Below are 19,955 nucleotides of genomic sequence, written 5' to 3' on the forward strand. Positions count from 1 at the left end.
CGCAAGGACGACAAGGTGCAGGTCGACTGCAACCTTCTCCTTCGGAGCTGCGGCACAAATACAACGTCCACTCCATCCCCATCCGCAAGGACGACCAGGTGCAGATCGACTGCAACCTTCTCCTTCGGAGCTGCGGCACAAATACAACGTCTGCTCCATCCCCATCCGCAAGGACGACGAGGTGTAGGTCGACTGCAACCTTCTCCTTCGGAGCTGCGGCACAAATACAACGTCCGCTCCATCCCTATCCGCAAGGGCGACGAGGTGTAGTGAGAAAAGTCCATCCGGAGGCAAACACAAGTACATTCGGAGATAAACCAAATTCAAATAAATCCTAAAAGGTTCCAAGCAGCGAATCAAAAGTACTCGGGCACCAAGCCCGAAGGAGTTTAACGGTTACAGAAACCACTCACAATTCCGAGGCAAATTTAAAGCGTATCCAAGTTTCATAAGATTGTTCACTCGGCCGGAGGAGGGCTGGCAGGCTCCACGAATGAGTCCAGATCGATCCCATTAGCGATCCGAGTGGCGTCCGCAATGAAAGTCTCCATGAAGGACTGGAAGTCGTGCTTTTTGGTGTTAGCAACTTTGATCGCAGCCAGCTTGTCTTCACGAGCCTCCTTGCAATGGACTCGCACCAAGGACAGCGCCACATCAGCACCACACCGGGCGGAGGATTTCTTCCATTCTTGCACTCGGTTAGGGATCTCGTTCAGACGAGTCATCAGAGATTCCAGATCATTCTGAAGCATCGCCCCTGGCCAAAGCGTTGAGTCGATTCGAGAGACAACCTCCTTCAGGCGTGCGAGGTAGCTTGTGGCGCTGGCGATACGGGACTCCAGTCGGAGCACGTTCATCGCAGTTTCGTCGCAGACTGGGGAAGCGATAGGGTCCAGAACCATCTCGACCCTTCCAGTTTCTTCGTCAAAGTCTTGGCAGAGTTCTGCAGCCAAAAGTCAGTCCATCAACTGAGCAAGACCCAATTGCAAGCATCAACGCAGTCGGATTAAAAGAAATACCTTCCAGCATGAGATAAAGCTTCTTGGCGAGGGTCCTCAGATAAGCTTCTGTGTCATTCCTCTTGCGGATCGCAGACTCCAACTTTTCGTTCAGGATGACCTTGTCCTTCTTTAGGCTGGTCACTTCACGGTTAGCTTCAATAAGACAAGATGTCAGTCAATTCACCTCTACTTCAAGCGTTCCGACTGAAGCAAGCTTCTTGTCTACGAGAGCGGTTTTGTCTTGGGCTGCTTTTTGCACGGCGGCGAGGTCCGAGTCCTTCTTGTCCAGAGCCAACTTCATTTTCTCTACAAAGAAGTAATTGAATCAAAGAAGAGATCAAAGAGATATATTGAAATTCAGTCGGCAATCAGTTACCTTCCATACCAGCGGCCTCGTCTTGAGCTTTTTTCAGATTTTGCTGATCCAATTCCAAGTCTAAGTTGAGTTGCCTCTGCTTCTCTTCGAGTTTAGCAAACTTGGAGATAAGAGTACAAGACTTCTGTAAGAGGCAAGAGACAGATCAATTGATAGGTTCGAAGGCAGTTCATTTCCGAGTGAATAAAACCTAAAGAAGTGGGCAACAAGCAGTTCAGACCCCAGTCGACTGCCAGCAGTCGACCGCGGTCTCGGGGACTGCACCCAGTGGGTGCACTTGGCGTGCCCCCACCGGTTCTGATCCGACTCGACCGGCCCGCCTCATCAGTCGATTCATCGCTCTCCTCGTCCTCCTCGGTTTCCAAATGCTCCTCGCCGCTCTCGCCCCCGCTCCCTTCTTCCTCAGCGCCTGTGTCCTGCACTCCGTTGGGCATCGAGTACATTTCGATGAGGGCTTGAAAGGATAACAATCAAAGGAAATTCAATCGACCACAAACAAGACATCACATGGTGAATCGGAAAGATACTTGATAAAACAGAAATATACGTGCTCCGGCTGGTGCGAGTTGTTGAATGGAATCACCCTCCTGGACCCCCGAGGGTTGTCTTTGTTGCCGGTGATTCCCCTCAACCAGTTCTCCAAGATATCCTCGCTGACCTCCTCTGGGTGGATCCGAGTGGTATCCTCGAGCCCAGAGTACATCCACATCGGATGATCGCGCGCCTGAAGAGGTTGGATGGGTCGACCAAGAAAGACCTCCAGTAGATCCATCCCGGTCACTCCGTCGCGGACAAGCTGGATGACCTGTTCAACCAGCACCTTGACCTGCGCTTTCTCTTCCGGAACTACCTTCAGGGGAGCAGGCTTCTCCACTCGAGCCAAGGAAAAAGGAGGAAGTCCAGTCGACTGGCCAGGGGTCGGCTGATCCTTGCAGTAGAACCAAGTCGACTGCCAGCCCCAGACCGAGTCAGGAAGGATCATGGCTGGGAAGGTACTCTTGCTCCTCATCTGGATCCCCAGACCACTGCACATCTGGATCACCCGCGTCCTCTCGTCACTCGACTTGGACTTTTTGACAGACGGGGAGCGGCAAGTGAAGATGTGTTTGAAAAGCGCCCAGTGCGGTCGACAGCCCAAGAAGTTTTTGCACATGGACACGAAAGCGTCCAGATAGACTATGGTGTTCGGAGTGAAATGGTGGAGCCGAGCCCCAAAGAAGTTCAAAAAACCCCGGAAGAAAGGGTGGGGAGGCAGTGAAAATCCGCGATCTATGTGGCGGCAAGGAGGACACACTCACCCTCTCTAGGCTGCGGCTCGGTTTCGTCCCCCGGGAGCCGAGCTGACTTGTGAGGGATCAATCCCCCCTCCACCAGGTCGTCGAGGTCGTCCTACGTGATTGCCGAGTGGATCCAGTCGCCCTGGATCCAGCCCGCCGGCAGGCCAGACCTTGACGAGGATCCGCCCCGGCTGGTCCGCTTGCCCTTCGCCTTCGCGGTCGCCTTCTTCACATGTTCCAGCGCCGCCTTCTTCTCCTTCCCCATGGTGGCGGATCGAGCTTGAGCAGAGGTCCGGCGACGAGGCGGAAGCGAGAGTGGCGAAGGGATCAGGAGAAAGAGAAGAGAGAATGGGAGCATGCGGAGCAGAGGCCTGGCCCAAGACCTTTTATAAGGCCTTTCACCGAGTGGCTGACTGGTGGACCCAAGCGATCTAAACAAATCCCACAATAGTCGCGCGCGCAATACGTGGCGAAAAAGGTGGCGCGGGGATCGATGAGACTTGCCTAATCCATCCCGATAACCTCGGTTCCGCCCGTCTGGCGCACTTCCCAAAATTCGAATCCCGCGAGATCCGCGGAGAGCAGAACAACCTGTCAGAGTAAAGACAAACACCTTCTACGTCATCATTCGGAATTCTACCATGAAATATAACTCGACAACAACCAAGAATGGACCAAGGCGATTGAGAAAGGAGTCGACGTCGTCACCTCGACTCATTGTTCCAGGACAAGGCATATTCATAGCACAAACAATGGGTCGGAAGTGTTCTCAACCCCTTCCTCACTCAAACCCTGATCCATTCGGGGGCTAATGATGAAGCTATGTACCTAGGGTAGGGTCACCGACCTGTCCAACATACCCTCCCCAAGGACATCTCTGCAAAGAATCAGAAGCAGTCGAAGAGAAACCACCATCCACTCGACCGTGGAGATGCACTCACTCGACCACCTTGAAGACACTCGACCACCAGAAGATGAAGAACCCTCCACTCTGCAACGGTCAGGATTTAAACCATAGCATTATGAGCATTTATGACACTTTATTGTAGACGTTACCAATAACGCCTTTCCTTTATGAGCATTGAACCCTGTGTAACGGAGGGGAGCTGGGGTCCTGGCGCACTCTATATAAACCACCCCCTCCTCTGGGACAAGGTTTCGCACTTTCTGTAATTCACACACATATATTTAGTCGACCGCCTCAGGGCTCCGAGACGTAGGGCTATTACTTCGTCCGAGAAGGGCCTGAACTCGTAAACTCATGCGTACAACTCCTCCATAGCTAAGATCTTGCCCCCTCATACTTACCCCCCATTCTACTGTTAGTCTTAGATCCACGATACCGGGGTCTGTTGTGCCGTCGTATGATTCAATGTTTACAGGTTTGAAACCTTCTAGGAATTGATGTTCCATTACTTCGTCTGTGAAGCATAAGGGGTGTGCGGCGCCTCTGTATTGGGATATATCGCGACACAGCTCGAATGGGTCTTGCCCACTGTGTTCGGCCCGGCCATATTTGATTTTACTGCATCCGGCGTGACGTTTGTCGTCTCGCAGAGTGGTGCGCCCTCGTGATCCGTAGATCAATCTTGAATGCTTTGCCTTGTCCTCCAATATGTCTTGTAGGTCTGGCATATCTCCCCATGCCTTTTTATTTGAATGGCATTGGGGTGGAGGCTGAGCTTTTGGCTGGAATGCCTCTCTATCGCGGCCACGAGGTGGCCGATCAGCCATATCATATGCTTCTTCCTCCAGTCGGGGAAGTAACCTGCGCCTTGGGTAACTCTTGGAGGGACGCTCGAATTTATATTCCTCCGCCGCGAGGACTTCAGTCCATTTGTCCGCTAGCAGATCTTGATCAGCTTGAAGCAGCTGCTGCTTTTTCTTCAGGCTGTTTGCCGTGGCCATAAGCCGGCGCTTGAAGCGCTCTTGTTCGACGGGATCCTCTGGGATGGCGAATTCATCGTCGCCGAGGCTTGCCTCATCTTCGGAGGGGGGCATGTGATCATCCTCCTTCTCTCCGTCTGCCGCTCTCTCGGGGGAGCTGGCTCCTTCATCCTCCTGCTCTAAATCTTGCTGGAGGGGATTGTTGTTGTCTTCAGCATTATCCGGAGTATTATTTTCTCCTGTGCCGGTATCACCACTTTTGCTTTGGCGGGACTTAGAGCGGCGCCGCTGACGTCGGCGCTTGGGTTGCTTCTTGGAGGGGCCATCCTCCGCTATCTTGTCGCCATTGCCTTCATTGGGTGTATCCACCACGTATATGTCATATGACGAGGTGGCTTTCCAGTGCTCTATAGGTGCTGGTTCGTGTTCGTCTCCTACATCGTCGTCCATACCGTCGATGTCTTCGGAGTCGAAATCGAGCATGTCGGTTAAATCATCGACAGTGGCTACGAAGTGGGTGGTGGGTGGGCGTCGAATTTCTTCATTGTCCTCATCCCAATCTTGCTGGCCATAATCCGGCCAGGGCTCTCCTGACAAAGAGAGAGACCTTAGTGAATTCAGAATGTCGCCGAAGAGTGAGTGCTGAAAGATATCCACGGCGGTGAATTCCATGATCGGCGCCCAATCAGATTCGATTGGCAGGGGCGCGGGCGGTTTGGAGTCAGAAAGAGAGTCTGACACCTTGGAGTCATGGGCTGCGCAGAGGGTTATGCTGGTGTTTGGCTCGATCGCCGTTGAGACTGCAGCCCCCGAGGCGGTGTCTAACAACCCGTCCTTGATTGGCGTAGTTTGCTCCGAGCTAAGGATCGGAGCTGATGTGGGCGCGACCTCTGGGATATTGTCCGGCGACAGAGCTAGGTCGTACCCACCGTGACAGTGCGGCGTGCCCGGCTGTGGCTTGGATCCGTCGAAAATCAAGTCTCCACAGATGTCGGCCGTGTAGTTCAAACTTCCAAATCTGACCTGATGGCCAGGGGCGTAGCTTTCAATCTGCTCCAGATGGCCAAGCGAATTATCCCGCAGTGCAAAGCCGCCGAATATGAAGATCTGTCCGGGGAGAAAAGTCTCACCCCGGACTGCATCGCTATCGATGATAGTAGAAGCCATCAAGCCTAACAGCGACTACACAGAGGAACTCTCAATGAAAGCACCAATGTCGGTGTGAAAACCGGCGGATCTCGGGTAGGGGGTCCCAAACTGTGCGTCTAGGCCGGATGGTAACAGGAGGCAGGGGACACGAAGTTTTACCCAGGTTCAGGCCCTCTTGATGGAGGTAAAATCCTACGTCCTGCTTGATTAATATTGATGATATGGGTAGTACAAGAGTAGATCTACCACGAGATCAGAGATGCTAAACCTTAGAAGCTAGCCTATGGTATGATTGTATGTTGTCATTGTTGTCCTACGGACTAAAACCCTTCGGTTTATATAGGAACCGGAGAGGGTTAGGGTTACACAAGGTCGGTTACAAAGGAGGAGATATCCATACACATATTGCCTAGCTTGCCTTCCACGCCAAGTAGAGTCCCATTCAGACACGAGACGAAGTCTTCAATCTTGTATCTTCATAGTCTAACAGTCCGGCCAATGTAGATAGTCCGGCTGTCCGGAGACCCCCTAATCCAGGACTCCCTCATTGGCCCTGTCATTATTTTATGCCATGTGTTCATGTTGCTACAGAGTGATCCATGCCTCTCTTGAGCATGATCAGTAAGGATGTTTTGTAGATATTGTGGTGTTCTATCCATCCATGTCTTTGTTTGCATTTACGGAGCACCCTAGCTTGAGTCAATCGAGCTCTACTTTTGCTATAAAATGTTCCTGGCAGGATGTTAACATGTTAAACAATTTTGCCGAGGTTGTTGTAGTTGATCCATAAATGCTATGATGTTGCTCTTGCCATGTTTAGCTTCCATGCCATGTCTATTTGCTGGGTGTATGTTTAGTTTGTGTTGCAATGCCTTGTGCTGAGTGCATCGAGCTCGTAAACATGCCTGCTTAATATCTATTTTGCCATGTTCTAGTTTTCACTAAGTCTAAATCTGTTAACGACAATTGCTATGTTCACATGGTTGCCATTGTATTTTATGATCCCTTTTGGCTTATGGTCAGTAAGGGACTTGTCGGGTGGTAGGTGCGACATATGCCAATGGGTGGCTTATCATTGTGGGAGCCAGTAAGACATCGCCGGTGCCTGGAAACGGGATAAGGCGAAGACATGCACGCCGGCGGATCTTACCCAGCTTCGGGGCTCTCCGTGGAGATAACACCCCTACTGCTGCTCTGCGGGGTCTCCGCATGATCACTAGATGAACAAGTAGCTACACAATGCTCCTTGAGCTGTTTGGTGGGAGGATGAAGAAGGACACGGCTAGCCTGCTTCTTCTCCTTGTGTGGTGTCTAGGACTAGCTGGGGGTCCAACCCTTTGCATGGGTGCCTCGGGGGGTTTATATAGGCCTACCCCCCGGGGGTACAATGGTAATCCGACTAGGCGCAGGGCCCAGCCGTCTGTGATTGCGCTCGCCGGCTTCCGCGCCGGCTGCTGGGGCCCGCCGACTGGTGGGTCCCGCCGGCTGCCGGCCCCTTGGTCGACAGGCAGGCCCCACTGTCCAGGGCCTGGTCGGCGGCTGGTTACTGTGGCTTCATCTTGGTGACGTGGGCTTCGTCATGGTAGGCGCGGCTACAGTGCCACCGCCCGTCGAGCGATCGCTGTAGCCTCACCGCGTCTTGTCTCCTTAATGGGGCGTCTCCTTCGAGGGAGGCGTCAAGCCGGCTGTGGGGAGCCGGCTCTGTCTTGGGCCGACTGGTTGGAGGCGTGGCCGCCTTCGGGCGTCTCTCTGCCTGAAGGGGCCCACCGTCTGTGGGCCGCGCTGGTGGCCCGTCGTGGGTGACATCAGGGTCAACATGGCAACAGTGCCGCGCCGGACGGGTCATGGCTACTCTGTACGGCGCACTGTGCCAGGCGTGCTCCGGGATACGGGGGTGGCAGGCTTCACTGTAGCCACGCCCCGTCGCACTGCCGTTAGGTGGGTGCAAACTTTGAGGGTACGGTCTTGACCGCTTTATGGGAACCGGCTTCTTGGAGTCGGCCTTCTCATGGCCGGCTTCCCAAAGTCGGCCCTCCCGTGGCTTCCTTCATGAGGGCTAAAGTCGGACCGCCTTCCGAAAGCCGGCCTGGGTGGCAGCCAGCAAGGGGGAAGGCGGCTCCATGTCTTGGATTCTTGAGAGCCGGACGGGCTCGTGATTTTTTCAGAAGGGCCAGGGGAAGCCGGCTAGGCTACCCATGGCTATTTACTCCGACAGTAGCCCCCGAAGCTGATCGAGCTTCGAGGCGGACAAAGGGACGAGAAGCTTGGTCTGCTTCCTATCCTGAAGAGCCGGCTTTGCTGATGTATGCCGTTTTCGGGGAGCCCTGCGTTTTGCAGGCGGGAAAGCTTTGGTCGACCCGCGTGCTGACCGCGGGCCCTCCCGCGGGCCACGTGGAAGCGAGACCCCGCCGTCGCACATGCGCGATGGGATGCCGCTGCAGGCCCGGCCCCGCCATTCCTAGGCCTCGACCCGAACGCTGATCTTCTGCGGCCCAGGTGGACCGCTCGCCTTCCCGTGACGATATTCTTTCGCCATTAGGGCGCAACAAGCGCAGGACGTGGGGGAGTGGGCACGATCGATCCCCACGTTTCCCCACGCCGCGCCTCCTCGGCTCCGCCACGCGAGCCTATAAGTAGGGGGAGGAGGGGGAGCGATAGAGGTTCGCACGCTCCTTCTCGCTCCGCCCCCTCTCATCCTCCTTTCTTCCTCTCGTCGCCGCCGCAGCCTCTCGTCTCAGCGCCGCCACATCGTCTTGCTCCTATGGCGCTGTCGAGCTCGTGGGACGGCTCCAACATCCATGAGGACCACGTTGAATTCCTCCGCCAGACTCGGCGCCTGCCCGACGCCAACCTCGTGCGGGTCCGCCTGGCGCCGAAGACAGAGATTTCGCCGGCGCCGGAGGAGGGCGAGCGGTCGTCTTCCGCTCGCACTTCCTGCGCGGCTTCGGCCTTCCGGCGAGCGGATTTCTGCGCTCCTTCCTCGAGTTCTACAACCTTCAGCCGCATCACCTCACGCCCAATGCGGTGATGCTGCTGTCGGCCTTCGTCTCCCTCTGTGAAGGTTTCTTGGGGCTGCTCCCCATGCTGGAGCTCTGGGGGGAGTTCTTCCAGAGCAAGCTCGGCCCCGTCGTTGCAGGCGTGCCCGCCCCCTGCGGGGCCTTCATCGCCATGAGGAGGGTGAGCGAGAACAACCCATTCCCGCCCATCCCCCTGATCCAGTCGGTGAAGATCTGGCAGAAATCATATTTCTACGTGAAGAACGTTGCCGAGCAAGGGGATCACGTCAACCTGCCGGCTTACGTAGCTAGCCCGCCGGCTGGGAGGCAGCCCTCATGGAGTTTCCGGTCCCGGTCACTGTCTCAGGCCGGGAACACCGCCGTCTCCCGGCTTCGGGTGATGATCCAGTCGGAAAACCTGAACGGCGCCGACTTGGTGGCCGCCTTCATGGAGCGCCGGATATCTCCTCTCCAAAGCCGGCCCCACATGATGTGCCAGATGAGCGGCCGCTTCGACCCAAGCCGGCTGAGCACCAGGGAGATGCCTCATGCGGAGGTATCGTATATGGTAAATTACATCTCAAATTGCAAGCTTGCCGAAGACTGGCGATACGGCAAGGCGCCGTATTCTCGCGCCAACCCTCCGCCCGTGGTAAGTTTTCTTTTCTTCCTTCTTTTCGTTGGTAGCCGGCTTTATGACGGCCGGCTTCTGATCAGTTGGTTCTTCTTAGCAGAACCCCCTTCTCCCGCCGACGACCGGGTTAGCGGGGATAGAACGCCAGTATGCCCCCGACCACACAGCAGATGACATCGACGATCCGGACTTTGGGGCAGCTGCCATGGAAGACGCCGTCGTGGGGGACGATGCCGAGCCCGGGGGCTCAAGGCTCACCGCGAGCTTCGAGGACTGGCCGGACGATGCTGAAGCCGAAGTCGCCCTGCGTCGTCAGCCGGCGGCCGACCATCAGGGCGTGGGCTCGTCCATCGCGCCGGCTGCCGGTGGTGGCGCACAGAAGCGTCGGGCCGCTTCAGGCCTCTTCGGCAGTCGGCCGAAGAAGTCCAAGGCCTCCACTGCGGCGACCAAGCAAGACGAGGCGGCCGCGAAAGCGGCCCGCTTCCGCAAGGCGGTGAAGCAGCCTCAGGCGGTCTCAGCGTAAGTCGTCAATTGCATTGTCGCATGCTCTTCATCATTCTCTTCTTGTTCGAGCATTTTTCTTAATTTCTTCCGCTTGCTGGGCAGGGCACCGCTTTCCCTTGAGCGTGGTCCGGGCGGCTCCGTAGTTGGGCCGACTGGAGGTTCTTCAAGCTCCCGCCGCGTGGACCCCCGTGCCGACCTCAAGGAGGCCACAGAGCGGAACACCCTTGAAGCGCGGAGGAGCGCGAGGCGGCGGAGAAAGCGGCCGCCCAGGCGGCGAGGGAGCAGGCCGACGTGGCAGCCAAGGCCCAGACGGAGGCGGTGACCGCGGAGCCGGAGGTGGAGGGTTCGCGCAACCAGCCTCTGCTGCTCGCCATTACCCTCCGAGCCGTGGCCCCCGACACCCCATTGCCCTTGGTGGAGGAGATCGTCCAAGACCCGCCGCTGATGGAAAGGGGGAGGACCCCGTGGCCTTTGCGAGGAAAGCGCCGCCAGCAGCGCCAACCGGAGCAGGCCAAGGCGGCCAATCGTCAGCGGCGCCAGAGGGGCCGACCGGGGGTGAGCCGGAGAACAGAGCCAGCCTCGAGGTGCAGCCGGCGACGGGCCGACGCGCAGGGGGAGGCGCCGCTCCGCCGGAGTTGCGCCGAGTCGCGGGCGCATGCCAGTCCGCGGAAGATCTGGAGGCGGCCAACACTGCCACGTCCGAGTGGACCCCCAGCGGGGGGACTGGCGAGCTGAATGTGGCGGCTCAAGGGGTCCGGAGCCGGCTGCAAGCTCAGGCCGCCCTGCTGCAACAGTTCACCCAGGAGTTCTTGTCGACGCGAGCCACCATCCGGGTGAGTCCTTCGTTCTTGGCTGCTTTGCTCTCTTAATTTCTTCCGTGGGGGCGCGTCAGCGCACCCACTGGGTGTAGTCCCCGAGATTCGGGCCGACTGCTGCACAGTCGGGTCGGATCTTTCTTGACGGCTACCTTATTTTTGCCTCTTGTCTGAATTTCCAGGAATATCACAACCTCTGTGCTGCCGCCTTCAACTCCCAGGCTCGGGAGTTGAGCCGAAGGACCGACGACCTGGCCGACAGCCGAAGTAAGTACTCGATTTTGTCTGTCTCCTGTGGGGGCGCGTCAGCGCACCCATTGGGTGTAGTCCCCGAGATTCGGGCCGACTGCTGAGCAGTCGGGTCGGATCTTTCTTGACGACTCTTTCCTTATTGGTTTTTCTTTTTCTTTGTCTTCAGGGGCCAACGCCGACTTAAGGAAGGAGCTCGGCGAGGCGAAGGCCGCCCTTCATACCAAGGATGCCGAGTATGCTGCCTTGGTCCAGGAGCGTGATCGCCTGGCCAAGAAGCCGGCCGACCAGGAGAAGAGCCACAAGGCGGCCCTGCGGGCGGCGCAGGATAGCGAAGCCGCCCTAAAGGCAGAGTATGAGACCAAGGCGGCGAGCTGGGCTGAGACCCGGCAAGCCCTGGATGAAGGCTTCGGCCGGATCGAGGATTTGATCGACGGTAAGCCGCATTTCTCGCCCCTCTCCTGCCCCTTGCCGCCTGGGTCTTTGGCTTAACTTGAGCTACTGCTTGTTTTTCGGTGCAGACTACTTCCCCGGCTAGTCCGCCTTCGCCATCCAAAGCATTGAGGCCCATCGCGAGGCGCGCCGTCAGGCGGGGGCCAACATCGCGCCGGATGCGAACCGGACGCTTGAGGAGCAGCTCTTGGCTGTCCAGGCGCGGTTGCAGCCGGCTCATCGGATGCTTCGCCGGCTCCAACGTGCCGGGGCGCAAGTGTTGGCCGCCCTCTAGCCCGGCGAGACGATCCCCCGCACCCCAAGACGAACTGCCGACTGGCTAGAGGTCGCAGTCGGTCGCTTTGAGGCTTGGAAGGTGTCGGCGGCCCGCCTCGGAGCCGGGCGGGCGTTGGAGTTCGGTCGGGCTTGGTACCCAGGGCTGAGCCTGGACCAGCTGCGCACTTGGCGGATGGAGGCCGACGCGGAGCTAGAGGAGGTGAGGCCGGCTATCGCCCAGCGAGCTTCGACGATTGCCGAGTGCACCGACATCAGCGTTTTCGCACCCGAAATCGATGATGACGGTGTTGCTCAGCCGGAGGAGTGGTTCGGGCTGAACCCGGCGGTGGGCGAGGACTCGGCGGAGGAGATTGCCTCCAGCGACGAGGGCGAGCATGACGAAGAGGAGGACGGCGAAGACGTCGAGCCGGCTGGTGGAACAACCGGCCGACCTCAGGCCGACCGTGCCTCCAGCAACGAGGCGCGTGGAAGCGCGCCCTCTACGGGAGGCGGTGACCAAGCCGAAGTTCGCCAACCGGCCGCTCCTTCAGCCGGCACGACCATCTCCGTCAACCAGTCCGGCTCGTCGGTCGCTCCGCCAGCTTGACCTGCCGTCTTTATCTTTCCTGCTTGTTGTCTTTTGAACAATCTTCATTAAGTTTTCGCAGTTCCACCCACTGGGGTGTATCCAAACTATGTTGAATGCTGGCCTCTCGGAGGTCTTTTATGTAAATATTGTTATGTGCATGTTTGGTTTCCATTCGCGTATGCTTTTTATCCTTAGGCCTTTTCCTTTGCCGCCTTCCCTCTTTGGGGAGGCAAGTACTTGAGCTTTCTTGGATTGAAGTGAAGTGAATGGAAACCGGCCGGCCGGCTACTCTGGTAGCCAGTCGGCGGTGGGAGAAAAAACCGGCTTTTGTTATATTAGTCTGTTAGTCCCTAGCAGTTTTTCGTGTGGGCGCCCGTTCCTGCCTTTAACTCTTGCCAGCCGGACAGCCGGTTCTTCGAACTGCGACTTTTGGCAAGAGAAGGCTTGGGGGCCGGCACACTACTTGTCTGACTGCGGGTAGGACTTCTAATATAACTCCAGTCGGCCAGTCCCCGAGCCGACTAATCGAACCCGGTGTCGGATGGAACAAGTAAATGAAATGACAAGGTCATAAGCATGATACTTTTCATTCATAAATAAGGGATGGCAGTCCCCGAGCCCTCCTCGGGGGGCCTATTGTCTCGTACTTAATACAAAAGTTAGCGTGATACATACTGTGTTTCAACTGTAAAATCTTCGAAGGAGGTTGGCGTTCCATGGTCGTTCCGAATCCTTGCCGGAGTCGTCTCTCTTGCGTGCCTTCGGCTTCTGTGCGTCGATCAGGTAGTAGGAGTCGTTGCCTAGAGCTCTGCTGATGACAAAGGGGCCTTCCCAAGGGGCCGAGAGTTTGTGCTGGCCGGCTGTTCGCTGGATCAGCCGGAGCACAAGATCGCCCTCTTGGAAAGATCTTGGCCTGACCTTCTGACTGTGGTAGCGGTGCAAACCCTGCTGGTAGATGGCAGACCGGCTGAGGGCTAATAGCCGGCTTTCTTCCAGCAGGTCGACGCCGTCTTCTCGTGCTTCCTTGGCCTCCGCTTCCATGTACATGGTTACTCGAGGCGAGTCGAACTCGATATCAGTTGGGATGACCGCCTCGGCACCATACACAAGGAAGAAAGGGGTGAAGCCGGTTGACTTGTTTGGGGTAGTGCGCAGACTCCAGAGGACAGCCGGCAGCTCGTCGAGCCAACAGCCGGCTGAACGCTCCAGCGGTATGACCAGTCGGGGCTTGATGCCGGAGAGGATGAGGCCGTTGGCTTGCTCGACCTGGCCATTTGACTGCGGGTGAGCGACGGATGCTAAGTCCAGCCGGATACCTTGGGCTGTGCAGAAACGTGCCAAGGCTCCTTTGGCAAAATTCGTGCCATTGTCGGTGATGATGCTGTGTGGCACGCCATACCGAGTTGTTATGTCTGCAATGAACGTCATGGCAGTCGGCCCATTCAGCTTCTTGATCGGCTTTGCTTCAATCCAGTTGGTGAATTTGTCCACGGCGACGAGCAGATGTGTCATGCCGCCGCGCGCCATCTTGAATGGGCCCACCATGTCCAGTGCCCAAATGGCGGAGGGCCAAGTGAGGGGAATGGTCTTGAGTGCCGAAGCCAGCATGTATTGCTTGGAGCTGAAGAGTTGGCACCCCTTGCAATGCTTAACTAATTCTTTGGCGTCATCCAAAGCAGTCGGCCAGAAGAAACCATGGCGGAAGGCTTTGGCGACAAGTGATCTTGAGGCCGCATGGTGGCCACATTCTCCTTGGTGAATGTCTCTGAGGATTGCAATGCCCTTGTCTTGCTCGACGCACCGTTGGAGGATTCCAGTGACACTGCGCTTGACTAGTTCTCTATTGACGATTGTGTATGCTCCGGCTCGACGTTGGACTTGTCTTGCTTCTGTTTCGCCAGCCGGCAGATCTTGGTTTACTAGGAAGTTGAGGATAGACTGAGCCCATGATGGAGCCGCGACTTCTTCTACTGCCAAAGTGGCTACCGCCACCAGGGTGGGCGGGCTGGGTGGTGAGATGCTGGAGTCGGTCGCCGTCTGTTGTGCTGGTGCAGTCCCCGGGCCGGCTACCGCAGTCCCCGAGCCGGGTGTGGCAGTCCCCGAGCCGGTTGCCGAAGTCCCCGGGCCGGCCGCGGGAGTCTCGGGGTCGCCTGCCAGGTTCTTCGAGCCGGACCCGGCCGCATCGGGGTCAGGCGGCACGAAGATGGAGTCGGACTCTGGAGACGGCTTGATGGACGGCTTGAGGAGGCATTGTAGAGCGACGCCGGTTGGAATTGCTTGCCGAGTGGAGCCTATTCGAGCCAGGGCATCGGCTGGCTCGTTGTCGGCTCGCGGTACGTGGAGGAACTCGCATCCTTCAAAGTATCCGCTGAGTTGTTGAACCAGGAAGCGGTAGCTCTCCATGTTTGCGTCCTTGGCGTCCCAGTCGCCGGATAATTGCTGGACCACCAAGTCCGAGTCGCCATAGCATAGGATCCGGCGAATGCCGAGTTCTTTGGCAAGCCGGAGCCCGTGTATGAGCGCCTCGTACTCGGCCATGTTGTTGGAGGCGGCAAAGTGGATCTGTAGCGTGTATCTGAGCTTGTCGCCTTTGGGAGAGGTAAGGACGACGCCGGCTCCCAAGCCGGTGCGCATCTTGGACCCGTAGAAGTGCATGCGCCAATGGGTGGAGTCGGGAGCCGGCGGCAGGTACTGGGTCTCGGCCCAGTCGACGAGGAAGTCGGCCAGTGCTTGGGACTTGATGGCGGTGCGGGGCTGGTAGAAGATTGTGTAAGGGGCCAGCTCGATGGCCCATTTCGCCACCCGGGCGGATGCGTCCCGGCTGCCTATGATCTCGGCCAGCGGGGCGGTGCATACGACCATGACGGGATGCTCTTGAAAGTAGGGCTTCAGCTTCTTGGCGGTGAAGTACACGCCGTAACACATCTTCTGGTAGTGGGGTAGTTCTGCTTTGAGGCGGACAACACCTCGCTCAAATAATACACCGGCCTTTGGACCGGCTGGGCTCGGCCTTCTTCTGGGCGTTGGACTACGATGACGGTGCTGACCACCCAGCTGGTTGCGGCGACGTAAAGGAGCATGGGCTCTTTCTCAGTCGGCGCCGCGAGGACAGGCAGCGTGGCCATCATCTTCTTCAGCTCGTGAAAAGCTTGGTCGGCCTGGTCGTTCCACTCGAAGTGAGTGCTCTTCTTCATGAGGCGATAGAGGGGGAGAGCTTTCTCTCCGAGCCGGCTGATGAAGCGGTTCAAGGAGGCCAAGCACCCAGTGAACTTTTGAATGTCTCGAAGCTTGGTGGGGATCGCCATTCTCTCGATGGCCTTGATCTTCATCGGGTTGCATTCGATGCCGCGTTCGGAGACCAGGAAGCCTAGGAGCTGGCCGGCTGGCACTCCGAACACACATTTCTCGGGGTTGAGCTTGATTTGGAACCGGCGTAAGTTCTCAAACATTTCCTTGAGGTCTCCCAGCAAGGTGCCGCGCTTCTCCGTCTTCACCACGATGTCGTCCACGTAAACGTGAGCGTTTCGGCCGAGTTGCTTGAGGAGGCACTTCTGCATGCAACGCTGAAAAGTGGCACCGGCATTTCTCAAGCCGAATGTCATAGTCAGGTAGCAGAAGGCTCCAAATGGCGTGATGAAGGCGGTCTTCAGGCGGTCGTCCGGATCCAGCTTTATCTGGTGATATCCGGAGTAAGCATCCAAGAAACTCAACAACTCGCATCCGGCTGTGGAGTCTATCACTTGGTCAATCCTTGGTAGGGCAAAAGGATCTTTGGGACAGGCCTTGTTGAGGCTCGTGTAGTCTATACACATGCGCCACTTGTTATTCTTCTTTAGCACAAGGACCGGGTTGGCAAGCCATTCTGGAAAGAAAACTTCCATAATGAAGCCGGCTGCCAGAAGCCGGGCTATCTCCTCTCCCACAATCATGCGCTTCTCCTCCGACACTCGGCGGAGGGGTTGTTTGACTGGCTTTGCGTCTTCTCGGACGTGTAGTTTGTGCTCGGCGAATTTCCTCGGAACACCCGGCATGTCCTTGGGGGACCATGCAAAGATGTCCCGATTCTCACGGAGGAAATCGGCGAGCTCGCCTTCCTATTTGCTGTTCAGGTTTGCCCCGATGACGGCAAACCTCTCTGGATGCTCGGGGTCAAGAGGTATCTTCTTCGTCTCCTTGGCCGTCTGGAAGGATCCTTGAGCATCGTGCTCCTTGGGGTCGGGGGACACGGCCGACTGCTTGCCGGCTATGGCAACGACTCGGTCCAACATCTTCTTTTCCGCGGCAATCACAAGGGACTCGGCCAGCCGGCTGCTGGTTGCAGCGCACTCAGAGGACTTCTTGTAATCGCCGGCTACGGTGATGACGCCTTTGGTGCTTGGTATCTTCATCTTGAGGTATGCATAGTGGGGAACTGCCATGAATTTGGCCAAGGCAGGTCGGCCAAGCAATGCATGGTAAGGGCTCTCCAGGTCCACCACTTCAAACCAGATCGCTTCCCGGCAGAAATGCTCCTTGTCCCCAAAAAGTACATCGATCTTGATCTTGCCAATGCGGGCGCAGGATAAGCCGGGTACGATGCCATGAAACACTGTCCGAGTAGGCATGAGCTGCTTCGTCTTGACGTTTAGCTTCTCCAGGGTGTCATGGTACAGGATGTTGATGCTGCTCCCGCCGTCTATCAACACACGGGAGAAGCGAGCAGCGCGTCTTTCCGTCGCGAGGGTGGCTTCCAGGACCAGGGCATAAGAACCGGGAGACGGCATCACCTATGGATGGTCGGCCCGGCTCCAGCTGATGGGCTTTTCTGACCAATGCATGTGTCTGGCGGGGTCGGCAGCGACCACGCTAACTTCCTGGTGCTCTCGGCGTTTGCTGCGCCGGTCTTCGGGCTGGCTTGTAAAGATGATGTAGGTTGCTTGCTCGTTAGGGAACTCGTCATGCACGGCTCCGACCGCGGGCCGAGCTGCCGGAGGCGGCGGGCCGGCAGGCGGAGGCGGCGCGAGCCCCTCGCCTTTGGAGATTCGGGTGAGCCAATGGCACTTCCGGGTTGTGTGGTTGGACGGCTTCACGCCGCTGTGGAACTTGCACGGGGCGTCGAGAGTTTTCTCGTAGGAGAAAGCCGGCTGCCAAGCCGGCCGGCCGCCCTTGGGTTTCTTGGGCGCGGGCCGCCCTTCAGGCGGCACGTCTTCAACTGTGGCCACCTGCCGACTGGCGGGAGGCAGCGCGGGGCCCTTGCGCTTGTGGTCATTCGAGTGGGGGCGTCGGCCGGAATCCCCAGCCGGCGTCTTGGGCGCCGGGTTGAGTACCTTTCCGGATGCGTCTACCCGAAGCTCGGTCTTCATCGAGGAATCGATGGTGGCGTACTTGTCCGCTATGTCCAGAAGCTCGTCGAGGGTAGCCGGCTCGTCGCAGAGGAGCTTGTGCTTGAGGAGGGTGCCTTCTCGGCATCCGGCTGTAAAGTACTCGATGGCTTGTACCTCGTGCACCCCCTCGCAAGAATTGCGGAGCTCGGCCCAACGCGTGAGGTAGTCGCGAGTGGACTCGGCGGGGCCTTGTACGCACAAGGAGAGCTGTCTGGGCTTGGGAGCCCGCTTGTAGGTGCTGGTGAAGTTGCGGATGAAAGCTTTGGTGAAATCTAGCCAGCTGTTGATGCTGAGAGGCTTGAGGCTGTTGAGCCAGGTTCGTGCCGTGCCTTGCAGCATGAGGGGCACGTACTTCACGACAACGCGCCGGTTGCCGTTAGCTATGCTGACCGCTGTGGAGTAGTCGATTAGCCAATCTTCTGGCTTCACGGAGCCGTTGTACTTGGGCGTGTCTCTTGGGAGCGAGAACCCTTTGGGGAAAGGCTCGTCGCGGATGCGGGGGCCGAAACAAGGCGGGCCGACATCGTCTTCTTCTTCCAACGCCAGGGATCGTGCCAGGCGGTTGCTCCGATGGCGGGCGTCGTTCTCGCCGACTCCTTCGCGGCGACCTAGTCGGCCGCTGAGAGTCGGGTGCGCCACTGGCGGCGGGGTGGGATATCTCTCTCCACGGGGTCGAGGTGGAGGCGGGTTGCCCCGCCATTCCATGGCTCGGGGATGGCCGTCCGCGTCTCGCTCGATAGAGATTCGGGTCCGGCTGCGGCTGGCAGCCGGCTCTTTCTCGCGCCGCGCGCGGGTGTTGCTCGTAGCCGGCGTCCGGGACATCGCGCCATGATCTCGGCGCGGGGGAGGGCTTCCCGCGCGGGCGTCTGCTTCATGTCGTTGCACGGCTGCGTCAATCAGTTGCTGGATGCGCCGGGTCATGTGGGGGAGGTCTTCGGCCCCCAAGCCGTCCAACTCGTCTACGGCCGCCTGGGCGGCACGCAAGTTCTCGAGCGGAGTGGCATAGACCGGGCGGTCGACTCCCAGCGTGTCGGCGATGACAGCACCGCGTTGCTTGACAAGGCCGGCCCGGCTTGGCCCGCCCGGGGCCGGCGTGCCGAATGCAGCATGGTCAGCTTCGCGCTGATAGGCCTCAGTGAGGCGTCTCACGGAGGCCAGCCTCCGGCCCTGTGCGAGGAGGGCGAGGCGGTGTGCCTCCAGTGCTTCGTCGTCGGCATTAGCCGGGAGGGGGGCGGACAAGTCGTGGGCGCTCTCGTCGGCCGGGCCGCCATGGCCGACAACCATCACTTCGGTGGTGACATCATCGCAGCCGTCGGCTCGAGGAAGCGGGTCATTGTAGATCGTGACGTTGGTGGGGAAGGTGTCGTAGGAGGCCGTGCCGGAGTTGACAGGCATCGGGTCGGTGGAGCCAACCGACTCCAGGTCCGCCGCGGGCTCGCTGGAGACATGGAGCTGACCGAGAAGGTTGGCGAGGTGGTCGGTGCCCGCATCGGAGGCGAGCTCGTCGGAGATGAGGGTTTCGTCGAGGAGATCGGCGAGGCCGCTCGCCGCGCAGATGCTGGTGACGCCTTGCAGCGCGTCGTGGCAAGTGCCATCGGGCGTGCCGGGCTGGCTACGCTCGCTGGGGAGGAAGAGGGTTCCCGTCCAGAACAGGTCTCCGGACGACGGTGCACCTAGCCCCACGGTGGGCGCCAAATGTCGGGTGGTAGGTGCGACATATGCCAACGGGTGGCTTATCATTGTGGGAGCCAGTAAGACATCGCCGGTGCCTGGAAACGGGATAAGGTGCAGACATGCACGCCAGCGGATCTTACCCAGCTTCGGGGCTCTCCGTGGAGATAACACCCCTACTGCTGCTCTGCGGGGTCTCCGCATGATCACTAGATGAACAAGTAGCTACACAATGCTCCTTGAGCTGTTTGGTGGGAGGAGGAAGAAGGACACGGCTAGCCTGCTTCTTCTCCTTGTGTGGTGTCTAGGACTAGCTGGGGGTCCAACCCTTTGCATGGGTGCCTCGGGGGGTTTATATAGGCCTACCCCCCGGGGGTACAATGGTAATTCGACTGGGCGCAGGGCCCATCCGTCCGTGACTACGCTCGCCGGCTTCCGCGCCGGCTGCTGGGGCCCGCCGACTGGTGGGTCCCGCCGGCTGCCGGCCCCTTGGTTGACAGGCAGGCCCCACTGTCCAGGGCCTGGTCGGCGGCTGGTTACTGTGGCTTCATCTTGGTGACGCGGGCTTCGTCGTGGTAGGCGCGGCTATAGTGTCGCCGCCCGTCGAGCGATCGCTGTAGCCTCACCGTGTCTTGTCTCCTTAATGAGGCGTCTCCTTCGAGGGAGGCGGCAAGCCGGCTGCGGGGAGCCGGCTCTGTCTTGGGCCGACTGGTTGGAGGCGTGGCCGCCTTTGGGC

This window comes from Triticum dicoccoides, chromosome 2A (assembly GCF_002162155.2).
Source record: "Triticum dicoccoides isolate Atlit2015 ecotype Zavitan chromosome 2A, WEW_v2.0, whole genome shotgun sequence".
NCBI classification, from domain to species: Eukaryota; Viridiplantae; Streptophyta; class Magnoliopsida; order Poales; family Poaceae; genus Triticum; species Triticum dicoccoides.